Source organism: Hyposmocoma kahamanoa, unplaced genomic scaffold (genome assembly GCF_003589595.1).
Source record: "Hyposmocoma kahamanoa isolate Upper Pololo Valley unplaced genomic scaffold, ASM358959v1 66, whole genome shotgun sequence".
Classification (NCBI taxonomy): Eukaryota; Metazoa; Arthropoda; class Insecta; order Lepidoptera; family Cosmopterigidae; genus Hyposmocoma; species Hyposmocoma kahamanoa.
In genome coordinates this window covers 14,413,832-14,439,880 of record NW_020653854.1, presented here as the reverse complement: position 1 = coordinate 14,439,880, position 26,049 = coordinate 14,413,832, and positions in this window count along the sequence as shown.

The window sequence follows — 26,049 nt, the reverse complement described above, 5'->3', positions numbered from 1 at the left end:
AAACTAAAAAAATTCAAAATCCCAAAAAAGTTAGCCCCGAAAAACATTAAATTGAAAAATGCAGAAAGTTCCATCTACAAATTTTAATGAAATACTAACCTTAGACGTCATTCTTTTAAAATTTACGTCGTCTCTAGACTTTGATATTAAAATCTTTTAAGAAAAATTTCCCCGAGGGGCTTGACTTGGCCAAGATTTTTACAGGGGTGAACGGCTGGAGTACGCACTGCGAATTCACAGTAACTGTTAATACTAAGTAGTAATGCTATATTTCAATAACCTTTTGTCTTTTTGCTCCTTAATGTAAATTTTAAACAGGGATAATAAAATGTCGCCATTCTTTTCAGCACAGGGTCGCCCACTACAACAAGCGCAACTATATCTTTAATATTCCGGCTGCTCGTTCTACTAAATCAAAATATGCGTTCTAGTAAATTGCTAGGCTCTGGTAAATAATGACCCTACTACAGTAGTTGATGTCTCTACAGCAGAAGGCACTTATACAAAATAGTATTTTTTAAATAATATCGAGTGTCGGGATGAACAAGTCCTGCGCCTGATGGTAAGCTACACGCCTGCCCATAACAGTTACATTGCTACTCAGAGCTTTAAATCGCAAAGATCTGAAGGACACTGCCACTGCGCCCGTCACCCCGAGACATAAGTTGACAAGTCCTATGTGCCTGTAATTCCACCAGCACCCTTCTAAACCGGAATGCAATAAAGCTAACATTACTGCTTGGCGGCAGAAATAAGTAAGGAGGCAGTACTTCCCTAGACGAACTCTTTCACAAGGAGCTCTATTGTTGCTAATGTCACTTTGATGAACTCAGTATACATATTTTAAGATATATATATATATATATATATATATATATATATATATACACATATTTTTATTCATTAAAAAAAGTGAAAGCAAAATTGTTTAAATTATAAATTGAATGTCAGATAAATTAGACTAAACCTTAACAATCTGCGAGAGACTGGAGTTCATACTAGATAACTGAACCTGTATTACAAATCTCCAGGCTCCCATCCTTTATTATACAGATTTTTAAAATAAAAGTAACTACGCTTTGTAATAAGCAATGTGATTACGAATCGAAGGTGTGTGTGTTCGTGCGCGCTTACTGGTGTGTATAAGTATGCGTGTATATAGTGTACATTTATCTGTGTGTGTGTTTGTGTGTAAAAGAAAAGTGAAGCCTTTCTATTCGGTACTGTTTCCGTTTTACACCGTAGCAGTCTAATGTATGTCCATTTTATGACCGAATTAAAATGGTAGTGCTAACTTATGACGTCGTAAACGCCTCACATTGCCTTTATATCACCAATCTGACATTCTGAAATCTACGGCTCATATTCATCGTTCAATAAAAGTGTGATACTTTTACAGACTTGGTGTTGAATACGTACCTTGAAAACGACATATTATGTCTTACTTTGCAAACTTCATTTTAAAATAAATTAGATAAACGTTTACGTTATAAGAACTCTTTTGTAGGTTCACAGACTTTTGAAGGCACGCAGCTTTTGTCTAAAAAAAGTCGTGAGTGTTAGAAACATTTCTATCCTTTTGGTGCGTTAGAAAAAGTTCTTCCTGTGTAGACAGTTATGAAAAAATTGACATAGACATGCAATATCAGTGACAACTTTGAATGTGGTGTAATTATATGGTGTAGTGATTGTATGGTGACACATATAAATATCACGGAGACTGTGCGAGAAGTACAGCACGATTTACACCGTCCCCTATCCGTCATCGGAGGACTAGACCGAGGCTGGGGTTTCACCCCTATGTTGTAGATATTCCAAGGATTAGTACAAAGCGTTTCGCTTCCACATTTTTATGGCGTACGGCTATAGAGTGGAATTTCCTGCCTGCAGACTTGTTCCTTAAACGGTATTAATTGGGCCTTTTCAAGGCGAGAGTGAATAGGTATTATTTAAGTGTGCATTCTACGTCGTCGGTGACCTCGTCGCCACTTTCCATCAGGTGAGATGGAGGTCAAATGAGCACTTATTTTTTTATTTTAAAAAGAAATGTTTTTCGTGTGAAGTAGCGCAATACCATGAATTAGCCAACACGATGATTTTGGTAACAAATTTGGATATTAAAAAAAAATCGTTACTAAATTACACAAATAAATTTGGCAGCCGTTTACCGATATACTCGTATACGAAATATTACTACTAAATCGGTACACATCCTGTGAAAAATTGTATTGCTGTCATTTGTTAGGTCGAACAAAATAAATTAGTTTTAGTAAAATGTGTAGGTATTTTCGACAGCATCAATAAATATATATTTATGTACATACATAGTCAAAACACCGGTATTCAATTAAGTTTTGGATATTGGAAATAAAGGTATGTAAATAGAATACACGTATTTGGGCGCCTTCAAATTAGAAGCTTGTAGATACGGTACTTAACGAATGTTAAATAAATGTATAATAAAAATGTAGAGAGGATTCTGAGAGCTAGCTATTGATCTGTGAGGATTGCCGGTGCATTGCGTAACTTATGTTGTGTATACCTTAATATGTTTTTTTTTTGTAACAATTTATATATTATGCAAATGGTGATATTGTCAAAACATTCATGTTAATATTTTTTTATACCTTTTAATCGAATTAAAATAAAATAAAATAAATACAATTTAAGCACATAACAAGGCTTAGATTGTTGGATTTTATGAAACCACAATATCGATTATGCTTTAAAACCTTATCGAAGACGCAGATATTTTAACTACCAACTTTACTTTGTAAGACAACATGTACTTTTACAAGGGCGTCTTGCAGCTGTGGGACACGAAAGGAAATTACTTTAAATACTGTAGATAGGATATGTTGCTTCATGGGCACATTATTTTATTTTCAAATGTAATTAACACTTTTAAATAAGTAATATATTTTTTTGCTTCATATGGGAATCGAACCGACTCAGTGATATCGATGAAAAGGGTCAATCATAAGAATTAATTCCTTATTAGCAGCAGTCATCAGCAGTTTAGTTTCGATTTATATTCTCGAGATTTGTATATTTATAAAACAGCACTCTGACTTCTACACCAATCTTGACGACCTGCTCCAAGGACATACTTTTAGACCACGCGGTAGATTGCTTCTGCCATCTCAGCTACAATTACACAGCTCAGGGGTCTTACCATGACCTCTTATTACGATTCAGTTTAGGACCTAACATGAATCGTTGTGAGACAGCGCTACATGAATTGTATATCACCATCCCGCTTGTTTGTCGTTACGAACCTATACTGAACTGTAATGAGAGTTCATGGTAAGGCTCCTCGATAATAAGCAATATCTAATGTATATCTTTAAAGGTCCATCGCTCACTCAATGTCGGTAAAGATATTCAAAAGTCTCCCACCAATCATTACGAACGAGAAAAAGTATTCATTCACTCTTTCTTAATAAACTTTTTTAATATTTAAAAAATTATACTTAATTACTAAATGTTACCACAATTTAAGTGAATACTTTAATGACAAAATGTAATAATATTGTAATAAATTTTAATAATTAAATTAATACATAATAAATAAATCTTGAATTATGTTATGTTATACATTCATATTATTCTAATTTAATTTAATAGGAGTTTTCTAAGTGTCATACGTTTATTAAACATATATGGTAGTGAACAATTAAAGTGACTCTGTGAATCTAAGCCTCGGCCTGCCACTACTCTTGTTGTATCCCTAAGACAGGGCTCATATTATGTGCAACGTTATTTTTATTTTAAGACGTTATGTACCATATGAAGACAATAAATGTATTGAGTATTGAGTATAAATGTATTTCTGACTTATAAAACATATTATGAATAAAAAAAACAATAACATTTGTAATAGCTAATTTTCTTCATCACAATTTTGGTAGACTAGAATCATGCGATCATTGCACACATGTTTCAAGTATTTGGAACATTCTGTCTTTGTTTTTCGGTCCTTGATTCTAATACATATGTGGCATCGTTTATACCAAGGCGACCGGACTGCTCCATTGCTGATTCAGGATCCGCACTTTCAAGCCTCTTGTGTCGTGTTTGTGGCGGTCTAGGTGGTGAGCGAGTGCCTTCGCTTTCGTTTTTTCGTTTTGATCTTATGCACACTTATGGTCACTTACAATGATTTCATGATGTTGTTCACCTTCAAAAGCATTATCAATAGCTTCTTTTTGTTTGTCTTTCACTTACTGTGCCACTTCTCAATCAGTCATTTCACATGGCATTTTATTTGCAGCTACCTAAAAACAAAAATAAAAACATTACACACACACATATCGCTGCAACGTCTTTTTGGTCCACCTGTATTGTTTAAATGCGTAGTAATAAAAATTGTTATTTGTTATGCGATGCTGCAAAATTGTTGTTTGACGCGAGTGGTTGTATTGAAACCTGAACAAGCAAAGAAGCCTAAGGTTCAAAAATAGAATCGTGAGCGTAGCGAGGCTTTCAAGACACGAGACGCAAAACAACTTCGCTGCCGAGCGAAACACAACTTTTCACCTCACTATATCGACGAAAATGGTAGAACAGTTGAACTATAACAAATCAGTTTTAATAAAACAATTAGTTATAGTTGTTAACTTAATGTCTTCAATAATAAGAATAACATATACATATATCTATATTTACATTACATAAACGACAAATCGCGTAGTTGAACGTGCCATTATGTTTTTTCATCGAAAGAAAAGGTGTTGTGCAAGATAGTTCATCGTCAAGTTCGAATTTCGAAAACCTTTTCCACATTTGCGGGCAGATTTGTAATGAGAAAAAAAAACCTTTCCGAGCTAGTGAGGTGAAAAATACATTTGCTTACCTTAGGGAATTTTGTCTACACAAACAGTCGCGTGGGATGTCACGCACCATAAACACGCTCTATAAGCGCAACTATACACAAACGAGCGCAGATTATGAATGATTTATGAACTAAAATCGCGTTTACAAAGCTAGCTTGCAAACAGGCGCCATAAGATATTTAAAAAACTTAAGAGCCTCAAAACATGCAATGAGGTGTGAAACACCCCACATGACCAATTAAGGGTTCACCAGGAATTAAACGACGAAATCGGTAAAGTAAGAATTTAATATGAAGAAACTTGGTGGTACAATGCTGCACTCATTTTCTTCCTGCTTTATAATCCGCCAAACGTTTAATGCAAGCGTAATACGCGAGCGGAGAGTTGACGTCCGTTCCCGGTGGGTACTGATTGTAGAATGATGGAAAATGAAATAACTTCATATGTTCTTGCGACCTGTCTCGAATGATGAACGCAGATTCAACTCAAACGAGAGATAATTTCTTCCGAACGAGTCTAATGTCACCAGACGTCTCTTGATCTTGTCAGATCTGGTGTTCGACGTGTAGGACCATCTTTCTTAAAGTTAATTAGAACCTTCTTGATTTGTTCTACTAGTAAGTCTTGTTGATAAAGTAGGCCATTCACATCCATGGTAATGTAAATACGCGAGTAAACTTGATAAAAAAATAACTTGTAGCTTGCTAAATATAGCTTGTAATATAAATGTTGTTTACTTAGGTACCTTTCTTGTTAATAAAATATTCAAATGTGCACAAACTTGATTCTGTATGTGGGCTTGTATTTCACAACAAAACTTCCACAATTGTTACTTGCTGTAACGGCCGACTGTACCGATTCGCTAACACTCGAAAAACATAAAAAGACCACTATCTCGCTGCTCGAAGGACCAATGTTCGCGTCTTGTTCTTGCTACACAAACTATCTTATTATATCTAATTTTACTATAAACTAAATTATATCTAATATTATAATCTTGATTATAATGTTGATAAATAAACAATCCTTGTTGATCTTAAAAATGGTATTTATTTCGTTTACTTGATTACAATGCCTTGATTGCAAATGTGTAGAAATTATAACTAAACATAAAAACATAAAAATGTTGACGCGGTAACATACTTAATGTGCGGTATTAACTGTACAGTAGCATTTAATTTGGAAAAAACTTAACACCGCGATTTAAAGATTTTTGGAAATACTTGTAGTAAGAGAGTTTTTATGACAAAATTATTGTGTTACATTAAGAAACAGCTCAAATAAAAGGCTAAATTACGACAAAGGAAAAGGTAAAGGAAGTGTGGTGAGAAAACAAAAAGTTTCCCGGAGGGAAGTTGAAAGTGTACTTTACATTGGCGGAGTATCCCCAAAGTATAAATATTGAATTAACGTTACGACGTTCACCACCTTTGCGAAATATTTTAGGACGAATTATTATGATCTCCTAATCTAACCTACTGCCTCTCAAGCAGAGGCCGTGGGTTCGAATTCGGGCTCGCACTTCTGAGTTTCTCGGAATATAAGAGCCAAATTTTGAAATATCTAGTTCTTAGGTTGGCCCAGCTGGGCGCAATATGGCCTAAGAGAAGACGCGTGCCCAGCAGTGGGACGTATAATTGGGTTGATGATGATGATGGTTGTAAAATAATTATAAATGACTAATTATCGGTATAGTATTTTAGTTAACCGATGTTTGGTAATTTATAATCGCCAGGAAATCAACATGTTGCACAAGATTTAAAAACTTTGGTATAATGTGCAATCAATAAACTGCTTTAAATCGGTGTAAGTGAGCATGACCTAAATCAGCCCTGAGACGTGTATGAAAATAATTTTCTCGGCGGTCAGTAGCGTGAAAAGTTATCGACGTTTATCTATCATTGGCTGCCATCTCAGTACTAAAATTAATCATCAAATGAAATGCTATGTTTTTGCAACAAAATGTAACCAATACAATAATATATATACAGTTTTAAATTTTCGAATTGCATTATACTGACATTTCAAAACGAGTATAAACGCGATTAAATAATTTCTATTAAATTATTATACTTTCACGCCTACTTATTTTCTCGACGCTTCGGCCAGGTTGCACTGGTCCTCTCAGCGCGGAGGAATCTCCATTCATCTTAGCTATATATGTTTCAAAATATCGCCACGCAAAACACTAACGGCGTCCCTATTCCGTATCGAAGCCGTATTTTGGTAATCGGACCATGCTGCAGACAACTTGAAACCGTTATGCTGGTTAAAATTATTTGGACTTTTTAATTTCAATCGCTTCACGCACAACACTTACATAAAAGTGGCGGTGGAGAGACCTTGACTACGATAAAAGTCGATCCAGTACTTTGTGAAATGTTAATAAAAGCAATAATATCAAATAGGGCCTGAATTTCACAAGCTCACGTCTGCGTCATCTGTAGCAACATATATTATTACCTTTTGATCGCATTCTCTTTTTGGACACTATATGAGTACGTTCTTGAAGTTTGAAGAGGAACCGACATTTTCTAAATTTTTGAGGTATCGTCTCAGACCCTAGTTACTACAAATACTATTCTGTCTCTCTCTCTCTCTCCCTCCCTCCCTCCTTCCCTCTCTCTCTCGCTCTCTCGCTGTCTCGCTCTCTCGCTCTCTCGCTCTCTCGCTCTCTCACTCTCGCCCTCTCTCTCTCTTTCTCTCGCTTTTTTCTCATCTTTCTTTTTAATTTTTATTTTTTAAATTTAATTCTTTTTAAAATTTGTGGCATGTCCTGATACAATTACGTCGTAGTATAATAAGATAATTATAGTAACTCCATACAAGCGCGGCAGCGAGCGTGCTGAGTTCGGACGCACGTACAATAATGGAAGGCGCTTGAGACGACTAAAGGCCCATTTAGATGGAGAGAGTTTATCGCACGCTTCGTGACGAAAAATCGTACGTAACGTAAGCAATAATCGCAAGAACTAAAATCTCGCCTACGATTATGTCATACGAGATTCGCAAGCAACTTAATCGCCTCCTCGACTGTTTACACAGAGAAATATGTAGTTAGGAGATTCTTGCTTACGAGTTTTCGACTTGTCCAAACACGATCTCGTATGACATTTTTTCAAGTTCATACGATTGTCGTACAAATCGGTTCGAACCGTTTTGAATGTGAGAATTGCCATTCGAATTCAGTGATTACTGCGGTATTGACTATGAATATATCAAAATGACGCAAAAATAATTGAAATTTGGAACTGCTGATAATATTAAGTTCATTGCATTGTATAGAAATATACTTATTTTTTTAATTTTATAACATTTCTTAACCCTTTTTTTCTTTTTCGCTTCCTTTATTCTTGTCTTAGAAAAGCAGTGATAATCAAAAACCCTCGCGGACAGTACTCATGGTAGAAACGGCTGGCACAAAAACTCGAAATACGATTTTTGCTTTCAACTTCTGTTTACACGGAGACGTTCAATATTGAAAGGCGAGGCGATTATCGCTCATGTGGAAGGGCGATAATCGCGAATGTTTAGACGAGGAAAGTTTTTTATATTCTTTCGATAATCGTATCTTCGAGACGAGAAACTCTCTCCATCTAAATGGGCCTTAAAGCTATGCAACACGAGTGGCATTGCGAAATTATGCGAATGTGTGCGTCAATACACGGCTTGTATGGAATTACCGTACTTGTTTTATTATACTACGGTTTCGTCAACAGCACTCCAAAAGATGAGAGTATTTTTGTATCTCAAAATGTAAAAAATTTCACTCATCAAATATTTAAGATGAAATTCGATGTGAACAGCCGCAAGTAGCCTCAATATACACGTTTTAGCGGGAATGTTTATACAACGACAGAAGCATCGCATAGTATCAGAGGTATACTTTACAACATTGTTTTACGATATCAAGTGATAAAACCAATTAATCGTGCGCATAGTGATCAGCGATACTCCAATGTATGATAATTACAGTGTCACTTAGAGTTTTCAATTGCAAAGATTTGAGTGGCACGGCCAGTGCGCCTTGTTACCATGAGACACAAAGTTCACAAGACATAACATGTGCCAGGAGTTTCACCAGCATCGTTCAAGACCGGAAGGCAGAAATGCTCACAATCTGTTTGACGGCAGAAATAAGAACGTTGGCAGCATGAAACTAACGAATTTTAATAACAGGCTCTACTGCTACTAAAGTTTGGTAGAAGTTTAAAAAAAAGTATATTTATAGTCTTTTAAATACTTATACATATACGTCATACATCGCAATTCTCGTACGTCCTGGAAATTTTACCTCTACCTCTACTACGTTGTCTATATTAAGATCGTAAACAAGCGTGTAATCAGAAGGCGGCATAAAGAAAATTGTGCGTGACGACATGTGTTGTTTCTGTGAGATTGGATCCAAATGGAGAAGTGTTTGCTACTTGGTATAATCATTCGTAGATCTTTCGAGTCATTCTTGTGTATGTATAATATTATCGTATTGTGTATACATAAATAATTTTTGGGGCTTACCCGTACCACAAATTATATAATGTCAACTTGCATTTCCCTGATTTTTTATTAACCGTATTCGTTGCATGCACTGCCTTTGTGGCCAAACGGTTACAATCTTGGTCTGCCACGCAGAAGGCCTGGGTTTGATTCTCGCACTGGTAGAACTAATAGTATGGCCTATATTATACACTATACATATATTTCTCTCGTGAGTTTGGGTGTAATTTGTGTTTCTCTGCGTGTGTGTCCATGGCACCCGCGATACAAGTTTCCCCTAGCGCGGGGCTATGAGTGTGCGTGTGTGTCAATTATATCTTAAAATTCCTCAGTAAGTTTATTTTTCAATCTCGTTATTGAACATATAAATATTACAAAATAGGCAAGTAAAACGTATTCTATTTATTTGACTTTTATTTCTTAGTTTAAAAAATGCTTTGTGCGCAAATACACAAAGCTCCATCCAAAGGCGTTTGTAGGGAAAGGAACTTCGCTTTAAAGCTTGCCGGTAGTTTATTCTGTAAAAGTATATTTTCCATTATGTTTCATCCTGACGTTTCGCGTTCACTCGCCTTTGGTTCGTTTTGAGAAATTGTATTACGTAAACTAAAAGGTTTTCATGCTCTTTTTTGTGCCCAACAATTAGACCAGTACATAACAATTGGTTCTTGTAAACGTTTCGAAATGAGGCATTTAAGCATAAGTCCCTGAAACAGGCATCTGATATTTACGATAACGTATTTGATTTGGTTTCCATGTGTTCAATTAGTTCGAAATTTGTGTGAGAACCGCTTTGAAAATGCGAATACACTTAGCGCGGATTTAGTAAATTTGGAACTCTAATATGTATTAATAATACGTTTTCTTAGAAAATGAAACTATTTTTCCGGATTTAAATCGCGTATATTTGTTTTTTCAAACAAACCGACGTTTCGGGCCCTTTACGGGTCCCATGGTCACGGTTGACTGAGGTGGTACAGTCTTCAACCAATTATGTCTAATATTAATGCAAACCATCCTATTTTTCACTATAGTTACAATAGTTATTAATTAAATACCTTTGTTTTTAATTTTACAAAGAAAACATTCCAATTTACGCCACATTAAGTTTTACAAATTAGTTTATTTAATGAATTTTTATTAAGTTGAATTTATTATTAATTAATAATAGAGAATTAGAATAAACTAAAACATATTAATTAGTACTACAGTCTTACGTCTGTTTGGGATTTTTGATCAGAGGAAATACTGGATCCCAAACTGGTGGTACGGAGAAACCATCTTCCCTGTTGAAATTAGGATGTTTTTTTAATTTCAATGGCCTCTCGCAGCAACTGCCTCTGTGCCCGAACGGTTACCATGCCGGACGCCACGCAGAGGTCCCGGGTTCGAATCCCGGGCCGGGAAAAATATTTGTACGGCCTACATTTATTTCTCTCGTGAGTTTGGGTGTAATTTGTGGTTGTCTATGTGTGTGTCCATGGCACCCGCGACACAGGGTTTTCCCTAGTGCGGGGCTATGTTCAGTGCGTGCGTTAATAAAAAAAAAGCATCCTGGGCGTTATCTACCCAGACTTCTAGACTTCTTTTGCAAGGACCTGGGGTTTGTCAACTTCATTGAATGTGTAGGTTTATCCATGACATGCTCGCAGACTGCAGACTTGTTTACGCAACGGTGTTTGACATCAGCTATATGTTCTTTCACGTGAATTTGTGGTTGTTTATGTGTGTGTCCATGGCACTCGCGATACAGGGTTTCTCTAATGCGGGGCTATGATTGTGTGCGCGTTATTATGCGCGTTACTATCCTCCAAGAATTCTGAGACTAAAACTTATTTTTACAAGAAATGTTGTTATTTTGGAATAGGATGAGTTGTTTTTTGGTATATTTTTTATATTGTTTGACATTTTGTTATACATTTGAATGGATTTATTCTTATGATATTTATATGGTTGTGGGAGGATCAGTTTGCCTTCGTGACGTGTACTTTTGTTGAATTCCAACATACTAAGACTATTTCACACAAATGTGACGATTTCTTAAATAAATATAGAGAGGAGGGTTAGTCATTGGAGGTTTATAAAACGCAGCTTGCAGCTGTCAGGTTGTGGGACATTTTCAAGGATTCGAACACACATTTTTTGGATTATGAAAAGTTCTTGGGTATCAGTACACTATTGTACTTGTTTTTTATTTTTCAAATGGTATGGTGGCAGCACTTTCCTGGACTAACTCTTTCACAAGGAACTCTACTGCTACAAAACTAACTTTTTTCTGTAATCTTTACGAGCTATTGACTATAATAATTCCCCGTCTATACTTTTGCCTTCTACACCGCTGAAATATAAAAGGGAAAAAAAGTTAAATAACATTCTATAATGGAAGTCACAAAGCGAGGTGCAAGCATTATACGCCCGTTGCTTCAATAACGACTAAGTAGGTATGATTCACAGAAAGCTGCATATAAAATAAGTATTTTGTTTTTCCCGACCCGGCGACTGGTCGCAATAAGAATGGAGCCAATAAATAAATTGTATTTTATGTACGCCGATACTTTTTACGAACACGCGACCGTGCCAAGCGCTGCAGTTAGTCGGGAATTGGGTTTTAAACAGCAATAAGTTATAAGAGCCAGCGGTTTATTAAGTTAGATTTCCTAAAACATGTTGGATTTTAGGAATTTTTTAGTAGCAGTAAGCTCTTTGCGGAAGAGTTCGTCCAGGGAAGTACTGCCACCTTACCTATTTCTGCCGCCAAGCAGTAATGTGAGCGTCACGCTTCGATTTTGACGGGTGCTGGTGAAATTACAAGCACAAGGGACTTGTCAACTTATGTTTCAGATCTTTGCGATTTAAAACTCTGAGTGGCACTGCAACTATTATGGACAGGCGTGTCGCTTACTACCAGACCCACGACTTATTCATCCCGTCACTTGGTATCATATAATAAATATAAAAAAAGACGATAATTTGCGTATTACTGGTTAAAAATTTCAAATTTAATTCTTCTTGTATACTTTTTTTTATTGTAGTCAACAAACAGTTACACATTGACTAGTTGTACATATAATTTTGTTGATAACAAATAGTGACTCATTAAGTAACTAACACCGTTAACCACAGTTCCCGTAAACAGTTTTCGAATTTCGGTAACTACTGTACTCCTAATTCTGTGATGGCCTACATACACGTAATGCCCACACTAAATCAGGAGTAGATATAGTAATAATATGTATAATGTAATGTGTATAATTATAATATCAATCGGTGAGAGCAGTTTTTTTTTGAGTAGGTATTATGCATCGTCACTTGTGATTTCTATGCGATTGCATCAATGCATTCGCGCGTTGGTATCGATACAGTCGCGCATTTGCATCGATGGACTCGCCTATAAATCGCAAGTATAGCGATGCAATAGCGCGTTTCACGATCGCGCGTGTTTAACCACTCTAAATATTCAGTCACACTTATTGCGACGTTAATAAGGGCTACAAAACATTAAATTACATAAATACTAAATAAAAAATATAAATACATACAAACTAGTACATGAGGTATATATAACTATACGCATACATACACATAACACACAAAAATATTATTACCATATTTATTCAATATTTTATTTATTTTGACGTGCCAACTTGTCGTGTCGGACATTCCCGGAAATAGTGCAATGGAACGGCGCACACAAAAATCGGTCACTATTGTTTACCGCGGCCGCGGCCCCTGCGCCGGCCGATCACGCCATGTCCAGTCGATACTAGTCGATACACTAAGCCCGACGCCGAGTGCTTTTCGCTTTGTGCTTCAATTATCTAGTCTTCTGAGTCGCGTCTTAGCATACCAGTACTTGTGTTCTTTTGTGCAATTCGCTTTTTATAGCTGTGTATAATATAGCCGCTGGCTTAAGACGGTAAATTCCGTAAATAAACCTTTTGAGTGAGTTCGTGTGTTAGTAAACAGTGCAAAACAACATTTACAATCCCAAAATAGAATTAAAGAAGTGTTATATGCAAATGTTAGGATCAGAGGCTATGGTTATTCCGATTTCTTAAACCTTGTACCACAAATACAACAGCTTGGTACGCGCCTCTTACCGCAACTGAGTCGTCTTTTTCTCGTACGTCTGTGGCCCTGCCAAACTGTATCCAGACATAATTTTTTTTGTGCCGGAGCGCATGTGAAATGGGGCGGCTAGACCATTTTGGCCGCATCACGATATGTTTAAAAGCACCCGTATTATTTAGCTAAAAGGTTCAAAGCGATGTTGTGTATGTATAAAGCAATTTATGACATGATTTATTTTTTCTCTATTAACGAACATTGAGATTTTGTGTAATAAACAATAATTTTAGACGAAATTGTGTTTTATTTTGAAACGTATTACTACACCGTACCATATTGTGTCGTTATATTGAAAAAAATACTTTGGAACGTTTTATAATAATTTCCGTAACAGATTTTTAATGAAATTACATAATTACTATACAAAGACCGAACACAAAGAAAATCTACTTCGATAGATTTGTGTTCGCTCTTTGTATTAAAATAAAACAAAGAAGAGGAGTAATTTTACAAAAAGTTATTGATATATCATGATGGTAGTACAACGTCGTAATATTCAATTAGCTTAATATCACACTACATAGTTCAACGATTTAAAATAGTAGTCTAGCAATACATTTACAAAAAAACCTTCAAAAATAAAAAAGAAGAAAGTCACTATTATAATTTCCACATGAAAATAGTAGACAAATTCACGTCTTCACAAGGTAAAACGTGTTGGAATAATACACTTCCTTATCCTCAACAAGTGGGGCTTGGGAAGAAAATTATTATTTATGGACAAATTAAAGAAAGCAACGTAAGCGTGTAAACATGCCTTCACATGTAAACAATATGGAATTTACGCGTAAATTACGGGCCGAAGGAAGGAAGTTGTTGAAAAGGCAATTTGTATCCTTGCACAAGATTAATTAATTGAAAGTATTACGAGTATGTAGGTTGCCTCAAAATTAATTATGATAATTGACCGGTTCGCTGAACGATTGAGAGAGAATATTCTTTGAAACGTTACATAGATTAACCTTAATTTCGATATTGCACTTTTGGGAATTTCACAAACGAATCAGTGGTCTTTTACAATCACTGTTCGTATACGAGTCATTGTGAAAGGTTAGCGCAGGTAACAAATAACAGCGAAACAACACCCACAACGTTATTGTTATTTTCATCTAATTATGATAATTATGACGATGATGTTTCTGACTCACACTAAATCTCTTGTCCCAAACTAGGGAATACAGTACGAGTACCAAAGCATCAGAATGGACTCTGCGTCACTTTCCAGAACACGTATATCAATTTAGAAAAATTTATTTCCCAAATTGGTTCTACGGGGAATCGAACCCGGGACCTCTTCATCCAGTATTCACAGTGTAAACCATTGTGCCATCGATGTCGTCAAAATAATAATAATAATAATATAAAATAATAATTTAATAAACTTCTTATCGAGTTCTTAGGTTTTCGCGATTGTTACACATAGGAAATAAAACTATTTTTCCTATTTTTGATAAGACTGCAGTACTAATTAATATGTTTTAGTTTATTCTAATTTATATTAATAATTAATAATAAATTGAACATAATAAAAATTCGTTCAATAAAATAATTTGTAAAACTTAATGTAGTGTAAATTGGAATGTTTTCTTTGTAAAATTAAAAGCAAGGTATTTAATTAATAACTATTGTAACTATAGTGAAAAAATAAGGTGGTTTGCATCAATATTAGACATAACTGGTTGAAGACTGTACCACCTCAGTCAACCGTGACTATGGGACCTGTAAAGGGCCCGAAACGTCGTCGGTTTGTTTGAAAACACAAATATACGCGATTTAACTCTGGAAAAATAGTTTCATTTCCTATGTGTAACAATCGCGAAAACCTAAGAACTCGATATGTACACCAGTACGGACTGGATGCTGCAAATAAAATCCGGCGGTTCGAAGACCTCATGAACAAACGTGCGCGCGCCCTAGCTGCATTAACTTTTCTCAAAAAGTGCCGCGACAATAACATAGTTCCAACATGCGTTAAAATAACTCCACGAATAGACATCTACGGTAGTGAACGCATACTCCGCCAAGCCAGTAAGAAATTATTGTGCAAACTAATCCACAATAACCGCTATTCAATTCAAAAGTTTGACAATCAGATTACGGAATTATCGAAAGAATTGGAGGTAAAGTTAAGCAGATCTGATTTTAATAAATGCATTGAAATTACAAATAAACGATCAGCATTTAAATTTCAACAATCCCAAGAAACACAGATTGAAAAATTTAGTAAACTTAAACTGAAGTGCACAAGTAACGAAACGTCAACGTCACTGTCAAATTATCAAACACAAATTCAATTTGTAATAAACTTATCGAACAAAACGTTAGATCAGTCTGCTTTTTCAGTTTTGCAAAAGGGCTTGAATTACGCAGTGGCTCCTCGTCGTGTTCCATACGAAGAAATTATTTGTAACGTTGAGGATTGTCTAGTTAAAAACAACATGAGAAAGGAAGATTTGGAGGCAATATGCTAAGACGTTTCGTCAATATTGCGTTAAATAAACAGCCCAGACCGAATCTTACTCGAGATGAATATAACGCGCTGAAGACCTTCCGCGAAGATCCTGACGCTGAAGCTGCCTGATGCTGAAGCTGAAGGTAACGCTACTGTGGTCATGAATACGTCAGATTATAATAGCAAAATAACGGACTTACTATCGGATGAAAGCACGTATAAAAAGGTGAAGATAGACCCTACCACCAAGACATTAAAATCAACAACTAACTTAATATCTAAGCACTCCGATACGCTGAAACTTGATGTAAGTGAGTTTGTACCCTGCTGCGTAAAACCACCAAAACTGTATGGGTTACCAAAAATACATAAGGCTGACACCCCACTCCGTCCCATAGTCAGCCAGATTGACACACCAACATACAAACTGGCTCAACACATGGCAAAGGTACTGCCACCACTACACATGTGAAGGATTCATACAATTTCATCAGTGTAATCAAAGATCTACGGTTAACTGATGATGATATCATGGTCAGTTTTGATGTTCAGTCGCTGTTTACCAACCTACCAGTAAAATACTGCATTGAAATTGTACGTAGAAAGCTGAGGGAACATAATATGTCCATTGAATATGCAGAATTATTAGAACACTGCCTAACATCAGGCTATCTATTGTGGAATAATGAATCCTACCTACAAATTGACGGTATAGCAATGGGCCCTCCGGTATCTCCCGTTGTTGCCGATATTTTCATGGAAGACTTCGAGTTTTACCCATGGCCCCAGCTAGGTCGAAGATTTTCAAACGGTACGTTGATGATACTTTCACAATATTACCTAACGATAGCATACCTTCTTTCTTGGACCATCTTAATTCTTTTAGTACTAAGATCCAATTTACTATGGAACAAGAGAATTGTGGTACTTTAGCTTTCTTAGATGTTTTAATTAAAAGAAATCCTAATAACACCTTAGGCCATACTGTATTTCGAAAGAAAACCCATACAGATAGGTATCTCAATGGTAATTCCCATCACCATCCTAGCCAGTTAGCAACCGTGGGCAAATCTTTGTTTCAGAGAGCACATGGTGTCTGCGACAGTAATCAACTGGCAGGGGAACTTCAGTTTATAAAGCAAGTCCTACATGTGAATAAGTTGAAGATTCCACGCCAATGCCGCAGGCCCCGTGTGAAACCACCAGCAGTCGAGAGAAGACCATCTTACCTTACGTGAGAGTAAGATCGGAAGAGTCCTCAGGCGTGCATCTATCAAGACCTATTTCAAGCCCCTGAGGAAGATTTCTCAGTTCCTGAGACCCGTGAAATGTAACATCCCCTTACAGGATGCAGGAGTTTACAAGCTTGACTGTGAGTGCGGTCTCTCTTATATTGTACAAACAAAGCGAAGTATTTGTACCCGCGTCAAAGAACATATAGCTGATGTCAAACACCGTCGCGTAAACAAGTCTGCAGTCTGCGAGCATGTCATGGATAAACCTATACATTCAATGAAGTTTGACAAACCCCAGGTCCTTGCAAAAGAAGTCCGTTATCTACCCAGGATGCTGCGAGAGGCCATTGAAATTAAAAAAAACATCCTAATTTCAACAGGGAAGATGGTTTCTCCGTACCACCAGTTTGGGATCCAGTATTTTCTCTAATAAAAAAATCCCAAACAGACATAAGACTGCAGTACTAATTAATATGTTTTAGTTTATTCTAATTTCTATTAATAATTAATAATAAATTGAACTTAATAAAAATTCATTGGATAAAATAATTTGTAAAACTTAATATAGCGTAAATTGGAATGTTTTCTTTGTAAAATTAAAAGCAAGGTATTTAATTAATAACTATTGTAACTGTAGTGAAAAAATAGGGTGGTTTGCATCAATATTAGACATAACTGGTTGAAGACTGTACCACCTCAGTCAACCGTGACCATGGGACCTGTAAAGGGCCCTATATATATATATATCATTTCCTAAACTTCTTCTTATTAACTGAACCCGCTGTGCCAATAGACAATACACTCTATAATCTAAGTGAAGTAGTACAGAGTCAAAAGCAATACATGCTTGACAATGACAAGATTAAAATAGAAACTGTCTAATGTATCAAAATTGTTGTATTCTTGACTGTATTTAAGACGTTAGAAATATTCTGCATTGCAATAAATACATTTAAGCCGATTTTCGTAAATTCTGAGTTTACACGTATATATTATATTGTATTGGATATAAAACCAGCTTCGCATATCCTGGTGCAACTTTAACACATTCTGCAAAGGTAGATGTGAGTACATAATCGTGCCATATCGTCCTTTCTCCTCGATTACCCGAGTAAATGAAGTGAACGAGGAATACTCTCCGTGCCAGAAAGAGATAGGTACCTAAGTAGATGAAATGATATATAATTCACGGATATAAATTCAGTTTTAAAGGGTCCAAATTACGATGTTTCTTTGTTACTGTGTTTTTTTGCTGCGTTTTTGAGCAGGGCGTAGCATACTTAGTAAAGATTTCTTGCAATAAATAGGATTCAGTTTGAGAAACACATGACTACCTGTCCAATTAACGCAGTAAATCGTAATATTTAATCTAATGTAGCCTATATTGAAACTAGGTGTCTCATTAATTGTTCGGTATAGTACAATAAGAGCAAGTGTCATCCCAAAGGCATCCCCCGCCTATACGTCGCGGAAATGCCATTACCACATACACACATTATTATTGTAGTTGTGCAAACGGGTTGTGAACGTAATTTGAAAAAATTAAGGCGTTCATCACATTTTCGTGCTGTATTGAAAGAACCTCCTTAAATGCGGTAATTACTCACGTGTCGATTATTTTATACCAGTGTCGCGGATTGGTATTTTAATTATGGCGTATGGTTATGAAATATAAATGAAATGCTGAACAATTTTAATTCGAGGCACTCTTGTTCAAACTACCATAAACACGACATTCTACTATTTGATGTCATTTTTTAAACACCACGCGAACGTCTATTCTATAATGAAAAGCACGTGAGGCGAAGAACGCTGTGCAACGCGAGTGCCGCACGACATTATGCGAATGTGTGCGTCTATACACGGTACGCGGCGGGCGTGCATACATACTAGCCGTGCTGCTACGTTTTATGGAGTTACCATACTAGTCTTTTTATACTATGGTATAACTCTGCGCACTCGGCGACCTACTTTAGCCATGTATTTAGTAGCAGTAGTGCTCCTTGTGAAAGAATTCGTCCAGGGTATAAGTACTGCCACCTTGCCTATTTCTGCCGCCAAGTAATAATCTCAGCATCAGTGTGTTTCGATTTTGAATGGTAAGGGTGCTGGTGAAATTACAGGCACGTGGGACTTGTCAACTTATGTCTCAGGGTGACGGGCGCAGTGACAGTGCCCATCAAATCTTTGCGATTTAAAGCTCTGAGGACACTGCTACTGTTATGAAAAAAAAAACATGTATCTCATTTTACTTTAAATACGCAATTTGTGCTTTATTTTACGTAGAACGCTACCAACAGTCCACTGATACACTACACCAAGGAAATACATATTTTACCATCATAACACTTGTACTTTATACCAAAATATTTTATCCATTTTCTTTGGAAGTCTTTCTACATACTACCACTACAAAAGATGTGTCTATCAAGGTGGCCCAATTGGTATTACATTGTTTTGTGTAATATGCTGTATAATCATTGACTTACAAATAAATGGACGACGGGTCTAATACAAAAACCACGAAAAAAGTGTCCCAAGTCAACCTATTCGAAATTTAAATTGTTATGTCATCGCAGTATCGCGCTGTCCGTAGAACAAATGAAGACTAAAGCGGAGTGTCGCGCTCTGTATACGATTTTAGCGCCTTACAAGTGCGGACACTTTTTAGCGCGGACCCGACGTCCATATAATTGTAAGTCAATGTGTATAATATATAATTTTATTCCAAATAAAAAAAAACTAAATTACGCACAGGAAATGAAACTACTTTGTTCAGTATATTTGTTTTTTCAAACATTCCGTTTCGAGCTCTTTACAGGTCTCATAGTCACGGCTGACTGTCAGTCAGTGACGTTGGTTTAAAAATAAAATATATAATGCGATGTTTGTTCGAAATGTAATGCAATATTATTTCGTATTGAAGCACTGTTATTCTCCACTCCGCTTTGGTTCGATTCCGAAATAATTTGACGTGGAATGTTGAACTTTGCTGCATACGTTAGCATTTGCAGCCCATTGAAAGCCTTATTTACCTTTGACAATTGAATATATTCTGCAATGGAACAAATTTAATAAACACACCGTAAAAGAAAAAATACAAATAAAATTGTCACTGACTGGTTTAGGAATATAGTCAATCTGAGAAAATAGTCTTCACTGTAATTGTACGTCTTGGTCAAAAGTAATGAATACCATAAGAACAAAGTGAAGGATCCAAAATTTTTCAAAAACAATGAGACGGTATAAATCAATAAAACACCTGGAGTAAAGTTGGGTCGTGGATAAATATAATTGAGATAAATGCTCAGGATAAATATCCATTGTTATTCGATATTTATCCAAAAACGTGTATAAATATTTTAAATCGTGGTTTATTATTTATATTTAGTAAAACAATGTATATTTTTAAGCTTAATTTTATTGTAAACATTGCTACAATTTTGTAGCATGTACGTAGAGTATATTGCTTGTTATACCTTTTTTTCTATACGCTGTGATAAAAAGAATACGTTTAAGTACCGTAAATCCCTGTATTTTTGCGTGAACCTTATTATTTTTTAAATGCGTTGTTTGTTTTAAAAAAGAATTGTCTCACAATATCAATCAGCTGTCTCACATTTTGTATGGATTTTTTTTTCAAGTTACTAAGTTGCTCCGTTATTGTACAGTTGTTCAGCTTCGTATATAGAATACAAGAGTTTTTGGTTGTTCAATATTTTATTTTAAAAAACTGTACAGACTTCATTGAAAATACTTAAACGATAATTAATTCTAATACAAAGGATAATTAATTAATAGATTTTGTGTGTGAAATGTGAAAGAGAATCCTTGGGCTATTTCAAGTCCAAACATGACTTTATTTAGTACGCAGTAGACCCCAAGACCATACAGTTTGGTCGCACTTAAAGATAGGTCAGTTCAAAAGTTACAGTTTATTTGATAACTTTCTGTCAATTGAATTTTCTATACCAGCCAAATTTTATGTTGATAAAAGTTTACGGGAGTATGTTGCAATTAGTTTACATTCCTACCTTTAGTTAGATGTTATCGACTCGAAAAACTTAGGTACTAAAACAGTATTGTTACATAAAACAATGGGAAAATGAGAAGTAATCGTACGTAATTATTTAATAAAAAATGAATTCTAATGCATTTTATTCTAAAAAATAAAAAAATAAAATTATCCATGTTTTAGGATCAATACTCAGTGAAATCGGATATTTATTGGGTATTTATCCTTTGACGGATATTTGTCAGGTAAAAACCAATCACTTACCTGCAACATCACATACGTTGCTCTGATCGTAAAGTAAGTAGCTAAAGCACTTGTGTTATGGAAATCGGAAACAACGAACGTACCACAAACACCCAGACCTCTACTCTCTCCGACCCGGCCGGGGATCGAACCCGGGACCTCAGAGGTGGCGACACCATGAAAAACTTGGCAAATAGATGTATCTATTTGCCAAGTTTTATTGAAATCAGTTACCGGAAAGAGCGCAAAACCGGATTCATCCTGTAGTTCGCCACTATACGAGACTTAACTCAAGAGATAATAAAAATCGGTGCTCACTGCTTAAAGTATACGTGAATGAGCTAATTGAATAATTCAGTATAAAATAATAATAATGAGAAATGAATGGAATTGCAATAATTATAACACATTATTAGGGACCTCTCTCCGAGTCAAGGCCTCCTTCATTTCATTCAACAGTTTTCTGTCTTTCGTCTTGCTCATCCAGTGTTTGCCAGCTACTTTGTTTATTTCATATTAACATGTATAAATGGTTTAATTTTTTTTTATGATTCCTTATGATGGAATGAACTAGTCCTGCACCTGGTAGTAAGCGACACGCCTGTCCATGCTAGTTGCAGTACCACGCATAGCTTTGAATAACAAAGAATTGTCACTACTCTCGTCACCTAGAGACATAACTTGACAAGTGATGGGACTAGTGTGTGCGTGTGCCTTTAAATTCACCAGCACCATTATCCTTGAAAATCAAAACGCAGTCGCTAACATTACTGGCAGTGCTTCCCTGGACATTTGTACTAAACTACGATTTGACATTCCGCAAAAAATCGTAAGTTATCACGTGTGCTCAATACTATTGGCTAAGGTTGTACGGTTTTTGGTCACCTGCATCCAACGAATCCATGAGATTGTACGTGGGATTTAAAAACAATGTTTAATTCATTCATTTACAAGACCAGGGACAAGCCCTAGCGAATCGAACGGCAACTCTGCATGCGAAAGTGGCTATTATTCAGCCTGTTGGCAGCCAGCACTAAATCTGAGTGCATCGGGACGACATGATGTCTAATCGGCACCTGTACTTGATTTACGTTCCTTTCCCCTTACATTGGAGAAGATTTAAAGTCTATAAACCATTGTCATATTGATATTCCATATTATGTATTTCATCAAGTTTTTGTATTTCTTCTGTAAATATCCATGATAAAAAAAACCTCTTTTTTGTTGACTTTGACTGGTAGAGAATGCATTACACTGCATTTAGCATTGAGTCCGCCTTTTGTACCATTTAGAGTTGTGGTCAATAAAGCTTAAAGGTGCGCACAGATCTGGCGAATGCGCCGCGAACGAACGCACGCACGCTGCATGCGCGCAGCGCGCGCACTGCACGCGCACTGCACGCGTACTGCATACGTGCAGTTAAATACATACGCGAACAGACGCATTTGCGGCGCATTCGCCAGATTTGTACGCACCCAAAATAAATAAAGAAATAAATGAAAATATTTTGTGTTCATTTATTTATTATTTCTCTAACACCGGTTACATAGGAAAATAAATAAAATTAAGCGTTAAAAAACACCACTTCAAATCTATGCACTATCTCCCATTTGGTTAGTTTGATGTGTTCAGTAGCGGGACTTCTGAAATAATAATTAATAATATGCCAAACAACCACACCGACTCCCTGGTCTCTACTAAGGAATTTCCTGTACTATGAGTACGAGAGAAATGGAATCCTGGGCACTACTTAGAAAATCCAGACTAAACCTAATTTGAAAAGTTCATTTCCCAAATTGATCATGCTGGGAATCGAACCCAGAACCTGCACTTCAGTGCCTACAAATAAATCTGGTCACGAATTTCATCAAATAGGAATCAATGATGCATAAAGTTCTTTAACAATAAGCCGGTCTTTAAATACATATATAATTAACGTAGCCTTTTTTAAATGTCACTTACATTTCTGTTTGAATGTCACCAATTTTAAATTCACAATGAATCTTCACTGGAACAGAGAATTTTTTTTTTAAGTGACAGATTTACGGAACATTCATATATAGTAGAGGCTTTGCTCTGATAGTACCAGTCCGTGTGAAATCTCTCCAGTATTTATAGTCAAGATGTGAAAGAGCATGATCCGGTAATTCGCGCTTCAATGCTTTGACTTATTTATTACAGATTTACTTTCCTTTAACTTTATGCATAACTCCATAGTTACAACACCATTGTTGTTCTTTTAAAGGTAAGGTATTGTACAACTTTGGCAAAAAATTTGGAATATTTACATTTAAATAATTATTAAGTCCAAGTGGAAGAAAAGTTTTTGTGTACCACAATGAGTTCAAAAGCGCTGTATATACAGTTCACGAGGTGAAACGTGTTAGAGATCGCGGGCCTGTTGTTTGCGAGTGGCCAAGAACATAATAGAATAATATGCCTAACCATTCAACCCGGTGATACCATATAGTTATTTATGTCGACCTCCGGGATAAACTTCAATCTGAAAGGGGTCCATGGCTGTGTAAAAAAATAATTGAAGGTGCATGAGGTGCAAATTGTGGTTCACAAGAATGGATCCTGTTTAAGGAGGTAGTGATCAAAATTTTGAATTTCCATAAATGGAATAATCGATATAAAGACCAGTATAATAGGTACCTGTGTATTTTTAAGTTTTTCATTCAAAGCTGTCAAACACAATGCGTGTTTGATAGCTGAATATACTTAACATATTTGAATTTTGAACGTAGGGACGGTTTCAAGTCATAAGACGCAAGACAACTTTGCTGTCGAAAGAAACGCACAACTTTTCACCTCATTACAGCGAGGAAAATATAATATAATCGTTAACATAAAAAATAGTTTAATAAAAAAAAAATAGTTATCGTTGTCAATTATTAAATTGTATTATGAATTGTCAACAATAATAAGAGTAAAATATACCAATGGATTTATATTACATAAATAAGGTACGACAAATCGCTTAGTTGAACATGTTATTATGTTTTTCTTTTCATCGATAGAAAAGTTGGGTGCACCACAATCCCTCGTTAAGTCCGAATTTCAAAAGCGCATTAAACGCTAGCCTGGAAAAAACGCTTTTGCGCGCAGATTTCTAATGAGAAAGAAAACCTTTCCGAGCTAGCGAGGTGAAAAAAAACTAACTTCGAAGGTTTCCACCTTTGATCTAACGGGATGGTATGATGATCTGCGAAAGGATGTTGACATAGGCAATGGAACCGACAAGCTAACAACCAGGCAAAATCGCGGACATTGGGGTCTATGTCCAGCAGTGGACTACATTAAGCTGATGATGACTAATCTGTAACAGAATCCTGAAAAATGGGTTTGGAAAAATCTTATTTTATTTAACTTAAACACTTGTTGTTTTTGAAGTAGATTAAATTATGTAGAAAATTGTACATAGTTTGTATCCAATTCACTATGGTTTACCGCATAGCCATTACTAAATGCACAAACATTAACATACCGGAAAGTGTCAGCATACCGCAGTAACACTCCCACATCTGACGTTGTTATTATTACAAGCATAAAGACAGGACAAACTCGGTTTGCCGTAAGCGCCGTAAGATTGCAAATCGTGTATTACAATATGTACCATTAAGTTCCCCTCGCGGTAATACACAACCGTGTCGAGCACTCATTACTCGCGACTCGAGTTGACTTCGGATTCACAAAGCAACTATTATTATCAGTAGAAAACCTTAACGAGTGACTTAAATTGATCCCCAGGGTTACTGAGTTTCGCTGACATGGTAAATAATTGAAGTAAGTCACTTTTTAATCCAAATTTCTCATTCCTCCGTCTCTTACAAGTTATAAAAACGCTTTTTTCGCACAATATTTTATCAATACGAACAATATAGTTCCATATATTATAGTTGACAAGCAGGAACAATTACCTTATCATCCTGACCGGTACGTCACACATTAGTATACTAAGGGCGTACTATAAGTTTCCGGATTGAATAAGAAAAAATATTATAAATGGTCAGAAATGAATTTATTGTTTCTCCGTTAGCGTTAATGCACTTTTTCATACGAATGAACTGATTTTCAGAACATTTATGCCACTCCTGCGTGGCAATCTCTGAAACATATTTTTCATACTCTTCCACAGTCTCTTCAGATGAAGAAAATCGTTGACCGCGTAACTGGTTCTGGTGCTGGTAATTCGAGTCGAAGTTTTGTGACCCTAGGAAGCTTAAAAGACTTATAGGACTAAAAAGACTAAAAAGACTAAAACGAAACTGGCGCCTCATAGCCTCGGGAGTTGCGAGTCATGAGCCGTCCGGCGTGATTTTATTTCTACACACAAGGTAGTATTTATTTTACGATTTTTATTATAAGTAAATAAACGTGATTATTTACGTTATTTTTATTTATAAACTTCTGGTTTAAAAAGACATAAAGTAGGTATAAGTCCTTTGCAAACTACTTGAGTCTTTCAAGTCGTTCAAGTCGTTCAAGTCGTTCAAGTCGTTCAAGTCGTTCAAGTCGTTTAAGTCTTTTGAGTCTTTTGGTACAACGACTGAGTCTTATTAATAAAAACTCGAACCGCCAGTCTTTATATTAAAGTCGAGTCCTATAAAATGGAGTCGAGTCGTTATAAAACGCCTTACA